Below are 13,465 nucleotides of genomic sequence, written 5' to 3'. Positions count from 1 at the left end.
CGGAGGGAGGATTTTGATTCTAACTAAACTGACTTCGCAAGATTCTTGCTAAAATTGGACAATGCAGAGAGGAACATGGAAGTCCAAAAGTCAAGGCTTAGTTGGAAGAGAACTCAGAAGAGCGTGTGTGCCTAAGTTTGCTCATGGAGAGACTCCTAGTCATGCACTAAGAAACCTTTGCCTAGCCTAAAGTCAGAGAGATATTTTCCTATGTTTTCCTTTAACAGCTTTAGGTCTATGATCCTTCTAGAATTAATTTTTTTTGGAGACAATCATTTATTTATTGGACAGGACAAGTTCATTTAAAAAGGGGGACATCAGGGCTTCCCTGGTGGCGCAGTGGTTGAGAATCTGCCTGCCAATGCAGGGGACACGGGTTCGAGCCCTGGTCTGGGAGGATCCCACATGCTGCGGAGCAGCTGGGCCCGTGAGCCACAATTACTGAGCCTGCGCGTCTGGAGCCTGTGCTCCGCAGCAAGAGAGGCCGCGACAGTGAGAGGCCTGCGCACCGCGATGAAGAGTGGCCCCCACTTGCCGCAACTGGAGAAAGCCCTCGCACAGAAACGAAGACCCAACACAGCCATAAATAAATAAATAAAAATTAAAAAAAAAAAACAGCTGGCCTTAAAGATACATATAAAACTCCATCTTTAGTGACAGAAAATTATTCCCAAAAAATAAAAAATAAAAAATAAAAATAAAAAATAAAAAGGGGGACATCATAAAAATGTGTTTAGCCTGGGGTTGCAAGCATCAATGCTCACAACTCCAATGGAAACAGGCCACATACAACCAGGAAGGTATTGACATGCCACTCAAAAACAAGCCACAATGCTTAGGAAACAATTAGAGAGTGTTAAAAAAATAAACAACAGGCCCCCAAATGGAGTCACTTGTGCTAAGTCTCACATCAGCAAACCAAGACTTAATACCTAACGTAACTGCAGTTTCAGCTTCTCCCAGGAATGTGACCAATCTGGAATTACCTGGTCAACACTAGTGAGGTAATCTACTTGATAGACCCCCCAACTATCCCCAAAGAAAGGTGACCTTGCCTGAAACAATCCAGTCTTTGCTAGAATAACTTCCTTGCTCTGCCCCCTTCCGCCTAGAAAAGTTTTCCATTTTTGTACAGCTCCTCAGAGCTCCTTATGAATTGTGATATAAAACCAATTAGATCTTCAAATTTACTCAGTTGAATTTTGCTTTTTAACAGGAGTCACAGAGCATAATAATAGTCTCCAGTTCACCAATCTGCATTTTCTGTGGCTGGGTCATTAGCCCATAGCATTTGCCTGGTTTTGTGGTTATTAAGAAGGAGACTTCCTGTAATCTAGAGAGCCTTGAAGAGTACACACTTCTGGATGTCACTAAATCATAGTCAACTCTAGGCTTAACTAGCTCACATCACTACATTTTGGGTCTACCCTAGGTAGTGATGAGCCATCTCTGGAATTTATTTTTGTATATGGTATGAGATTCATCTTCTTCCATATGGATATCCAGTTATTCTAGCACCGATTTTTGAAAAGACTTTTTCTCCCCATTGAATTATTTTGGTGCCTTGTTAAAAATCAAATGACCATATAAGTGGGATCTATTTCTGGGCTCTTGATTCTCCACCACTGATCTATTTGTTGATCGTTATGCCAGTACCATCTGTCTTGATTACCATAGCTTTATATAAAGTATGGAGAGCAGGCAGTGTTAAGTCGCTCAATTTTGTTCCTTTCTTTGCAGATGACTTTGGGTATTCTAGGACTTTTGTATTTCCATATAAATTTTAGAATCAGCTTGACAACTTAAAAATGCTGGAATTTGATTGGGATTGTGCTGTTTCTATGGGTCTGGAGAACTGACATCCCCTATCATTGCTGAGTCTTCTATATGTGAACATGGTATATTCTTTTATTTATGTGAGTGTTCTTTAATTTCAGCAGTGTTTTGTAATTTTCAGAATAGAGGTCTTGCCCACCTTTTGTTAAGTTTATTCCTAAGTATTTTTAAAATATTTATTTATTTATTTGGTTGCGCCGGGTCTTGGTCGCGGCACGTGGGATCTTCACTGTGGCATGAGGGGTCTTTTTTAAAAAATTTGTTTTATTTATTTATTTTTGGCTGCATTGGGTCTTCGTTGCTGTGCACAGGCTTTCTTTAGTAGCGGCGAGCAGGGGCTACTCTTTGTTGTGGTGCACCGGCTCTAGGCACGCGGGCTTCAGTAGTTGTGGCTCGCGGGCTCTAGCGCGCAGGCTCAGTACCTGTGGCGCACGGGCTTATTTGCTCTGCGGCATGTGGGATCTTCCCAGACCAGGGCTCGAACCTGTGTGCCCTGCATTGGCCACCAAGGAAGTCCATGAGGGATCTTTTAGTTGCGGCATGCAGGCTCTTGGTTGCAGCATGCATGTGGGATCTAGTTCCCTGACCAGGGATCGAACCTGAGCCCCCTGCATTGGGAGCACGGAGTCTTAACCACTGGACCACCAGGGAAGTCTCAGTATTTTTTTTTGTGTGTGTGTGACGCTATTGTATTTTTAATTTTTTTGATAGTGAGATGTTTTTCTTTCACTTTTATTCTTTTTTTAGCAAGAAAAAAAATTTATTAAAAGAACAGTGAAGGAATTCCCTGGTGGTCCAGTGGTTAGGACTTGGCGTGGCTTGGCTGAAAAAAAAAAAAAAGAATAGTGGAAAACTTACTGATATTGAAAACAAACTTATGGTTACTAAAGGGGAAACGTGTGGGGAAGGGTTAAACTGGGAGATTGGGATTAACATATACACACTACTATATATAAAATAGATAACTAATAAGAACCTACTGTATAGCACAGGGAACTCTACTCAATATTCTGTGATAACTTATATGAGAAAAGAATCTAAAAAAGAATGAATATGTATACATATAACTGAGTCACCTTGCTGTACACCTGAAACTAATACAACATTGTAAATCAACTATACTCCAATAAAATTTTAAGAGAGAGAGAATAGTGGAAATGACTCATATGTCCATTAATAGAATGGGTAAATAAACTGTGAGAGTCAGACAATGAAAGATGACAATGAAAAAAAACAAGCCACTGATAGAGACAACAACACGAATATATCTCACAGACCTAATCTTGAGTAAAAGAACCAGAGAGTATGCACTGAGCATGTGCTGTTAATTCCACTTATTTAAAGTTCAGAAACATGCAAAACAGATCTATGGCGTACGTGTCAAGACACTGGTAACCGTTAGTGGCAGAGGGACTGCAAGGGCACCTGGCGAGGGATCCTGCATGCTGGTTACCCAGGTGTGCTTGGGGTGGGATGTTCATTGAGCTGCACTGTTTTGATATGTGCTCTTTTCTGTGTATGCATCAACGAAAGTCACACAGAAAGAAATCAACACAGAGCTAGTCGGTAGGGCAAAATGTCACCCGTAAGTGCTGAAGAAGCAGGGTTGGGGCGGTAGGTCCAAGCATGCTTCCCAAACCTGGCACAGAACTTGAATGAGCCCCTCTCTTGCTGTGGCTGAGCACTAAATGCTGCTGTTTGCTTGGGGACGCCTCTGCCTGGGTTACGCCCGTATCAGGACCTGACATGCGATTATTTATGCATCTGTTTATTTTCTGTCTCCCCAACTAGGGTGTGATCTCACTGCAGGCACATAATAAACACACAACAAATACCTATTGGATGTATTTGCCTCTATATCCTTCGTTCACTGAGCAGAATTTGCCTCCTCATGGATGTATTCTTTCACCTATATTCTCTTTTTGCAAACTTCCATCGTCTTATGTAGATACAAAGTAAAAGAAATAGAAGAAGAATTTTTCCCTATGATGAGAACTCTTAGGATTTACACTCTTAACCAATTTCATATACAATATACAACAGTGTTAATTATGTTAATCATGTTGTACATTACATCCCTAGGACTTATTTATCTTATAACTGCAAGATTGTACCTTTGACTACCTTCATCCCATTCTCCCCACACCCCGCCTGTGGTAACCAAAAATTTGATCTCCTTCTTTATGAGTTTGTTTGTTTGTTTTTAATAACTACATTATTTTTCAGAATCCAGCAGCTTTTTTTAAAAATTAATTAATTAACTTATTTATTTTTGGCTGCTTTGGGTCTTCGTTGCTGTGCACGGGCTTTCTCTAGCTGCGGCGAGCAGAGGCTACTCTTCGTTGCAGTGCGCAGGCTTCTCATTGAGGTGGCCTCTCTTGTTGCGGAGCACGGGCTCTAGGAGCGCGGGCTTCAGTAGTTGTGGCTTGTGGGCTCTAGAGCGCAGGCTCAGTAGTTGTGGCGCATGGACTTAGTTGCTCCGCGGCATGTGGGATCTTCCTGGACCAGGGCTCAAACCCGCGTCTCCTGCATTGGCAGGTGGATTCTTAACCACTGCGTGACCAGGGAAGTCCCTGTTTGTTTTTGAAGAATAATTGACCTACAACACTATGTAAGTTGCTGGTGCACAATATAGTGATTCAATATTTCCATACATTTCAAAATGATCACCACTGTGAAGCTATTTTATTATTATTTCTCTTGTCCGCACCACACACTCGTAGAATTTAATTCCCCCACCAGGGATCAAACCTGGGCCCTGGTAGTGAAAATGCCAAATCCTAACCACTGGACCGCCAGGGAATTCCCCACTTATTAGTTCTTGTAGCTGTTGTATACGGAGTAAATATTTACTTAAATTTATTTGAAAAAGAAACTTTAACAGAAAATCAACCCTTTGGAAAACAGTCTAGCAGTTCCTCAAAAGGTTAAACATAATTACTGAAACAGAGCAGGACCCTATGGTCCTTCCCCGCCATATCCTCTGGCTGCTTTTTGTCTGTGAAAAAACTTTAGCCAAAGAATAAGTTTAATCCGAGAAATAAGATAGTTTAGTCATTAAGCATAGTCAAGGACCTTTAGTTCCTTCTCAAGGGCTATAGATAATATTCTGAGCCATGTCCTGTGAGCTGTCTTGTAGATACTGAAACCGCCCCCAGAAGTTAACTACGTGATGACCAGACTGTAGCCATGACATAAGCTGCTACAATTCCGAGAACTGGCCTCAAGGAAATGGGAACAAACTGACCCTGGAACTGAAGATTAACTGTACTTAAAACAATCAAGATGACGCTGGTCAGACCACTGCATGACCAATTTTAAGATGACTGTCAGAGCTTTCTGCGTGTAGCCCCCTCCCTCCATCTATAAAAGCTCTTGCCCACTGATTGTCAGTGGTGGGGAGTCAGCCTTTGGACAGGAGTCTGCCCTCCCCCCGGTTGCCAGCATCCAAAATAAAGCAAATTTTCCTTTCCACCAACCTTGCCTCTTTATTGGCTTTTGAGCGGTGAGCAGCCGGACCCCACTTTCAGTAACATTACCAAATGACCCAGGAAGTCCACTCTTCAGTATAGATGTAGGTTAAATGATAACATATATCCATACAAAAACTTGAATATTCATAGTGATGAAATAGAACTTGTATTTTATAGCAAGAAAAATTTAAACAGAAAATTTGTCTTTGCCCATTTGAACCTCCTCCCCCTCCCCTTTAGTGTATATTGTACATCTGCATTAACCAGATCTCTTTAGAGATAACATTCCTTCTTAATCTCAAGGTTCACAACTCCTTAGGAGATAACCTTCCTTCTTAATCTTGTGACCCGTGGCCCACCCACTACTTGCTTTGTACCTGTGGACCTGGATTGTGTAAACTGTCATTTAATGTATAGTCCTCAGTCTCAAAACCATATATAACTGTGCTTTGACTCTAATGGGCAGAACAGTTCTCAGAGCTTTCTGAGAGTCTGTTCCTGGGTTATAATTCTCAATTTGGCTTGAATAAAATTTTCCATTTCTTTCTTAGATCAACTATTTTTTTTCTTTGACAATAGCAGCATTATTCATAAGAGCCAACACATGGACACAACCCAAATATCCATCGACTGATGAATGGTCAGATAAAAGTGGTATATCCACACAATGGAATATTATATGGCCATAAAAAGGAGTGAAGTCCTGATACATGCTACAACATGGATGAACTTTGAAAACCAGTATGCTGAGTGAAAGAAGCCAGTCACAAAAGACCACATGTTATATGATTCAATATATATGAAATGTCTAGAATAGGCAAATCTATAGAGACAAAAAGTAGATCAGTGGTTGCCTAGAAATGGATAGGTTGGAGGGAATGGGGAGTGATTGCCAATGGGTATGGGGTTTCTTTTGGGGTTGATGAAAATGTTCTACAATTGATTGTGGTGACCGTTTCACAACTCTGTGAATATACTAAAAACAATTGAATTCTGCATGTTTGATAGGTGAATTTATCAAATACGAATTATATCAATAAAGTCATTAAAAAAATAAAACCAGGGGCTTCCCTGGTGGCGCAGTGGTTGAGAATCTGCCTGCCAATGCAGGGCACACGGGTTCGAGCCCTGGTCTGGGAAGATCCCACATGCCGCGGAGCAACTGGGCCCGTGAGCCACAATTACTGAGCCTGCGCATCTGGAGCTTGTGCTCCGCAACAAGACAGGCCGCGACAGTGAGAGGCCCGCGCACCGCGATGAAGAGTGGCCCCCGCTCACCACAACTAGAGAAAGCCCTCACACAGAAACGAAGACCCAACACAGCCAAAAATAAATAAATCAATAAAATTAAAAAAAAAAAAAAAGTAAATTGAAGTTGAGATCTTAAAAAAAAAAAAAGGAAAACCAGTATCACTTGCCATAAATAGAATGGAAAATCAAACACAAATTATTAAACACTAGCTAGGGAATTTCATGGCGGTCCAGTGGTTAGGACGTCATGCTTTCACTGCCCAGGGCCCGCCGCGTGGCACAGCCAAAACAAACAAATAAAAAACACTAGCTAGATAGTTACATCTACTCTCTTTGATTCAAAAGAAGAGAGGATTCAGAAGTGTTAGACAGTTGACACCAAATAAAACTTTTCCCTTAAGTTACTCAGGAACAAAAAAGAATTGAAAAAGGAATAATTGTTTCACTCCGTGGTTCAGTGTTTTTTGTGACCTGTTGGCTAGCTGCTGTCAAATTGCGTGTACCTGTATACCCATCCCACCCTTGGGACAGACTGAGGTACAAGATGTGAAGCCAAAGTACAGCACCGAGTGTGTGGCATGTACTCCATCCACTTAAGCAATTCTTACTAAGTGGCAAAGGAAGGGACATAAAAGCATTTCAGCTATCAATGTACAAACAGGCTTCTAAAAGTGATGCCAACTGGGTTTAAGCTATCTCTTAGAAACAGAGGGGGGAATTTCTGGGGAAGAAAACTGAATTGAAATAGGGACCAGCTGCCTTGTGATGAACTATTCCACCACGGAGTTCTGACCCCCACCAGCGCATTGCCATTATCCAGTAATAGACATTCCTTCTGAATATTGTAAGGAAGTACTCTCTCCCCAGCTGGGGCCCTGTGAGAGCAAAAGGAAGGGACAGCAAGTCCCTTCTTCCACACTTCGATGATTAATTAATTAATTAAGGCAGTTTCAGCTGACCTTTCTCAAAAACTTCCTCAGCAACACTGGGTAGAATTGGACCCAAAGCCCCCAGGTTTCCTGGAAACTACTAAGAGACAGAAAAGGTGTAGTGATTGCATAGGGAACAGTAGGACTTGAGGTTGGGACTCCTGCTGGGTAATGAAAGATTCTAGTCCTGCTGTAATAAGTCCAAATTCTGTTAAGTGTTGCAATCCGTAATTAAAAGAGTGGGGGACTCCCCTGGTAGAGCAGTGGTTAAGAATCCGCCTGCCAATGCAGGGGACACAGGTTCGAGCCCTGGTCCGGGAAGATCCCACATGCCACGGAGCAACTAAGCCCACGCACCTAGAGCTTGTGCTCGGCAACAAGCCACCGAAATGAGAAGCCCGCACCCTGCAACTGATATAGCCCCTGCTCGCCACAACTAGAGAAAGCCCGCGCACAGCAACGAAGACCCAGTGCAGCCAAAAAATAAATTAATTAATTAAAAAATAAATAAATAAAAAGGTGACCTTTTAATTACTAGGGTTAAAAGGTGGAGGTGGCTCAGTGTGTTGAAAGCAACTTCAAATATCATCCTGGCATGTGTCTATCAAAACAAAGACACAACAAAAAGGGCAAGGAGGGGCTTCCCTGGTGGCGCAGTGGTTGGGAATCTGCCTGCCAATGCAGGGGACACGGGTTCAAGCCCTGGTCTGGGAAGATCCCACGTGCCGCGGAGCAACTGGGCCCGTGAGCCACAATTACTGAGCCTGCGCGTCTGGAGCCTGTGCTCTGCAACAAGAGAGGCCGCGATAGTGAGAGGCCCGCGCACCGCGATGAAGAGTGGCCCCCACTTGCCGCGACTAGAGAAAGCCCTCGCACAGAAACGAAGACCCAACACAGCCATAAATAAATAAATAAAAATTAAAAAAAAAAACAAAAAACAAAAAGGGCAAGGAACTGAAGACAGCTTTCATTTGACCAAATGTGTATGTTGGTAGAGTTATATCTGTTGTTTGGCCAACAACTGCCATCCTATGTGGGGCATACGGTGTGCGCCCAGCACGTGGTAGGTGTTCTGTACTGTAGCTACATGAACAAATGAGTGAATGAATGAATGGGAGAATGCAAGAAAACTGTTTCCTGGCCACTGTAAAGAAAGAGCAAGCACAGCAAAGCAGTTGCTCCTTCGGAATTCCAGCTCAAGAGATAGGCCACATGTATGCACATTTTAAAATCCATATAAAAATAATTATCATAGAGAAACAAACATGGAACATGTGTATTTATCAATAGCTCCATCCCCTCCCAAAACTCTTCTAAAACAATAGCATATATAACTTGACAAGGGCAAAGAGAACTGGAGAGGGAACCGAAGAGCTGTGTCAAACAGTTTTTGAAGATGGAAAGCAGTGTGGGGGTGTGTGATTTAGCAGAGAAGAGGAAGCTGAAACCTAAGTATTGGCTCTGACAGTGGTTCTTCATCTTGAGTGCACATTAAAATGACCTGGTAGATAAAGAAACAAATCTGGAGACCTGGGTCCCACTAGGCATCAAATCTTAAAATATCTCTGGGTATATGGCAGTTCCTCAAAAAATCAAACGTAGAATTACCATATGATCCAACAATTCCGCTTCTGAGTACATACTCCAAAGAATGTGAAGTAGGCACTCAAACAGATATTTGTATATTCTGTTCATACTGTTCATAGTAGCATTATACACAGTAAGCAAAAAATGGAAGCAACGCAAGTGTCCACTGATGGATGGATAAACAAAGTGTTTATATATATGTTTTTATATATATAAAATTCAGCCTTAGAAAGGAATGAAATTCTGACACCTGCTACAACATGGAGGAATCTTGAAGACTTTATACGAAGTAAAATAAGCCAGACACAAAAGACAAACACGGTGTGATTGCACTTATATGAGGTACTACAGGGCTTCCCTGGTGGCGCAGTGGTTGAGAATCTGCCTGCCAATGCAGGGGACACGGGTTCGAGCCCTGGTCTGGGAAGATCCCACATGCCGCGGAGCGACTTGGCCCGTGAGCCACAACTGCTGAGCCTGCGCGTCTGGAGCCTGTGCCCCGCAACGGGAGGGGCCGCGATAGTGAAAGGCCCGCGCACCGCGATGAAGAGTGGCCCCCACTTGCCGCAACTAGAGAAAGCCCTCGCACGAACCGAAGACCCAACACAGTCAAAATAAATAAATAAATAAATAAATAAATAAATAAAGTAACTATTAAAAAAAAAAAATTGGAGTCATGAGGTACTACAGTAGTCAAATTCATACAGACAGAAAATGGAATGGTGGTTTCCAAGAGTGAGAACTGTGGAGAGGAACAGAGAAGAGAACTGACTGATACTTGAGGAATCCCAGAAAAGCTGGGAACTTGGCACCACCAGGTGGGCTGCAAATAGGGAATTTTGGTGAAAGTCTATATAAGGAGCAGTTAAGATCCTTAATCTCTATCCCCAGTCCCAAGGGTGAAAGATCTGTTGGGGAGACTGAACCTGTGAGACCCCTCCACTTCCAACTGGGTGGCCAAGGGCTTTCAGAATGGCTGTAGGGATTAAGCGAAAGTCTGCTTATTAAAAAATGGGGTCACTAATTCTCTTCCTCCTCCTTGTTCTACTCCCCAGGCAGGAGACCTCAGAATTTTTCTATGGAGAAACTAAATGACCCAAGGAATAGGGGCATGGTGATCCACAGATATAGGCATTTGGAAGTTCCCAAATGAAAAGGCTGGCTTACCGTTGGACTCCCCACAAGGAAATCCATCAGTCAGCAAGCGCTACTGAAGAAAACAGAGCTTCCAATGGCCTGTACCCTATGGAGTGCCAGTTATTTGGTGAATGCTCTCAACACAAGAATCTAAAACCAAAGGAAACAGCAGCAAAAAGGACACTGAGGAAAAATAGACAATACTTGGAGAAGAATACTTCAGAAACAACCATAATTTTAAAGAAACCAGAGAATAACCTGTATCCATAAAACTAGAACAGAATGTAATAGCAAAGGAGCAGTTGGAACTATGAGAAAACTGAAATCAAAAAGCTAACAAAAAAGTCGGAAGATCAAATGAGCAAATCTCCTAGAAAGTACAACAAAAAGACAAATGAAGAGTAGGGGGGAAGAAAAAGACAAAGGAACAGTAGGACAGAAAAGGTAAGTCCCCAGATGAGCAAACAATGGAGAACAAAGTATAAAAGAAAAATAAAACTTAAGATAGGATTTGAATCTCTAGATTGAAAGGGATCACCATGTACATCATTGAAAAACTTCAGAACATCAGGAACAAAGATTCTAAGATTTTACAGAGAGAAGCAGGTCACATATGGAAATAAGAATGACATCAAACCTACCAAGAGAAGCTAGAAGACAATGATTTTCAAACTTCTGGAAAAAAAAATTCTCGACAATAATTTTATTCCCAGACAAACTATCTCTCAAGTGTTTGGGTAAAATAAAAATATTTTCAGACGTGCCAGGACTCAAGAATTTTGCCTCCCATATATTCTTTCTCAAGAAGCTCCTGCAGATTATTCTCCACCATATAAAGAAGGAAACTAAGAAAAAGGAAGACATTGCCCAGGAAACAGAGAGAATCCAACACAGAGGAGACAGAATGGGAATTCCCAAGGCACCCCAAACTGGGTGGCAGGTCTAAACAGCCTGAAACAGAAGGATGGAGGGTGTCAGGAGGACTGCCTTGAAAAATTAATTTGGTAGGTTTGGAGCAGGTGAATAATTGTACTGTGAGGCTGTTGAAGTTCAAATTACCAATAGGCACAAAGAAAAATACACAAATGAGAAAATGAGGTAATTTTCTTCAGAAAAGTTTTCAAGAAAGGAAATACTATCACAGTATATATGGATAGACTCAATAATAAATAGTGGGCTTCCCTGGTGGCGCAGTGGTTGAGAATCTGCCTGCCAATGCAGGGGACACGGGTTCGAGCCCTGGTCTGGGAAGATCCCACATGCCGCGGAGCAACTGGGCCCGTGAGCCACAACTACTGAGCCTGCGCATCTGGAGCCTGTGCTCCGCAACGGGAGAGGCCGCGATAGTGAGAGGCCCGCGCACCGCGATGAGGAGTGGCCCCCACTTGCCACAACTAGAGAAAGCCGTCGCACAGAAACGAAGACCCAACACAGCCAAAAATAAATAAATAAATAAATAAATAAAAAATTTAAAAAAAAAATAAATAAATAATAAATAGTATTTACATGATCATGATAAAATGTGAACATGATTTAATACAAAATCTTGATTTAATTAATTTTAACAAATGGGAAATAAAGGGGTGTGAGAAAGCAAACCTTTGACTGCCAGGACTGAAATTTATAACTTACCATGCTCTCTCCTTACAGTAGTTTCTTCAAGGAGGATAAAAGGTGTAGTGGTGATGCATTCATTTTTACATCCAAACACCCACCCCTCTAATTCTGGGGTAATATCTCGTGTTGTCAAACCTGGTGAGGCAAGACCACCTTGTCGCCTTCCTGGAGGAAGACGACATGCATGTCTGACCACGGCTCGGCCAATCAAATGCTTCCACTTGGCATTTTCAAACTTGAGGAATTGTCCTGAAGATGTGCCTAGGGTTCTTGGCACAAGCAGTGGACACTTCCAGGGACAAGACTGAGCTGGATTTCTAAATTATATCTAGAAGAAGTGGGTAGGTCTTTTTTAAAGTTTCTTAGCCACACAGCACCTGTGGGATCTTAGTTCCCCGACTAGAGATTGAACACACACTCCCTACGTTGGAAGCACTGAGCCTTAACCACTGAACCGCCAGGAGAGTCCCTGAAGAGGTCTTTTTAAAAGGTGAGAGTCCCTGAATAGGTCTTTTTAAAAGGTATCTCTTTCTTGAGCTACAGAGTGCTCTTCCTCTGATGGCTGTGTGTGAATGTGTCAACTTCCACTAGACTGAAAGCTCCCTGAGGACAGCTGCCCTCTTTCATCTTTTAATTCACCGCAGCCTTGCGTGTACTAAGCTCTCAACAATACATGTTGTACGAATGTCTTTATCTTTACTCTGTCACACATCATATTGCTAAGTTCTGTTCACAGCGCTCAGATCTAATCTTAGACTAAGAATTTCCTCATGGACTTTGTCTTAATTGAAGCCCAACAGAGTCCTCCAGGGATCTGTTCTCAGTGGTCATTTAGAATGTGAGAGTAACTAGTACTTCTGAACAAGAATCTGTTGAGAATTCTTGTCTTCCTCCTCTAGTGACCCTGGGGCTGGGAGTGAAGAAATATTTACTCACTTCCACTTAATGGAAGTAAAAGGAAAAAGGAGGAAGGGAGGGGGCAACCAGGATTGAACCAGAGACCCCTTGATTTGCAGTCAAATGCTCTACCTCTGAGCTATAACCCCATTGCCTACTGGGACTCTCTTCCTTGTCCACTTATGGTGATTCAATACAAACAGGTTCCACCCACTCTGGCATTCCGGCAAGCTTTGTATTCGAAAGCTCCACCTCCTTTTCTATCCATCATCTGCTCTGGTTTTCCTCTTGGCCACCAGGAAACTGGGTGGGGCACTTGAAAAATGACATGCTGGAAACTAGCTGAAAAGGAAACTGACATAGCATTAGTAGAGAAAGCTTCCCTATACACGGTATTACCGTGTCAGAATCCTCGGCCCCAGATACACTCTGTTCGTCCTCTGCCTCTTGATGAGTTGAGGGTGGGAAGGAGAAGGAAGATGTCAGTTCTTTCGGATGGGATGACTCAGGAAAATCAGGAACTCCTTCTCAGGGCAACCGATGCCAATCCCTGTGGCCATACTGCCTGCTCCGTTCTTGATGGAAACAGTAGCCAGCTTCTGACCTGGGCCGTCCCGATGCCTGGGGAAGAGCTTGGATGAGGGCTTAAGTAGTGTGGTTCCTCCTTATCACAGTGGCAGGGGAGACCTGAGGCCTCTCCTTTCAAGCCTGGCACTCCGTTTGCATGGAGTTTAAGGG

Source organism: Balaenoptera acutorostrata, chromosome 20 (genome assembly GCF_949987535.1).
Source record: "Balaenoptera acutorostrata chromosome 20, mBalAcu1.1, whole genome shotgun sequence".
NCBI lineage: Eukaryota > Metazoa > Chordata > Mammalia > Artiodactyla > Balaenopteridae > Balaenoptera > Balaenoptera acutorostrata.
Note: the sequence above shows the minus strand (reverse complement) of the source record.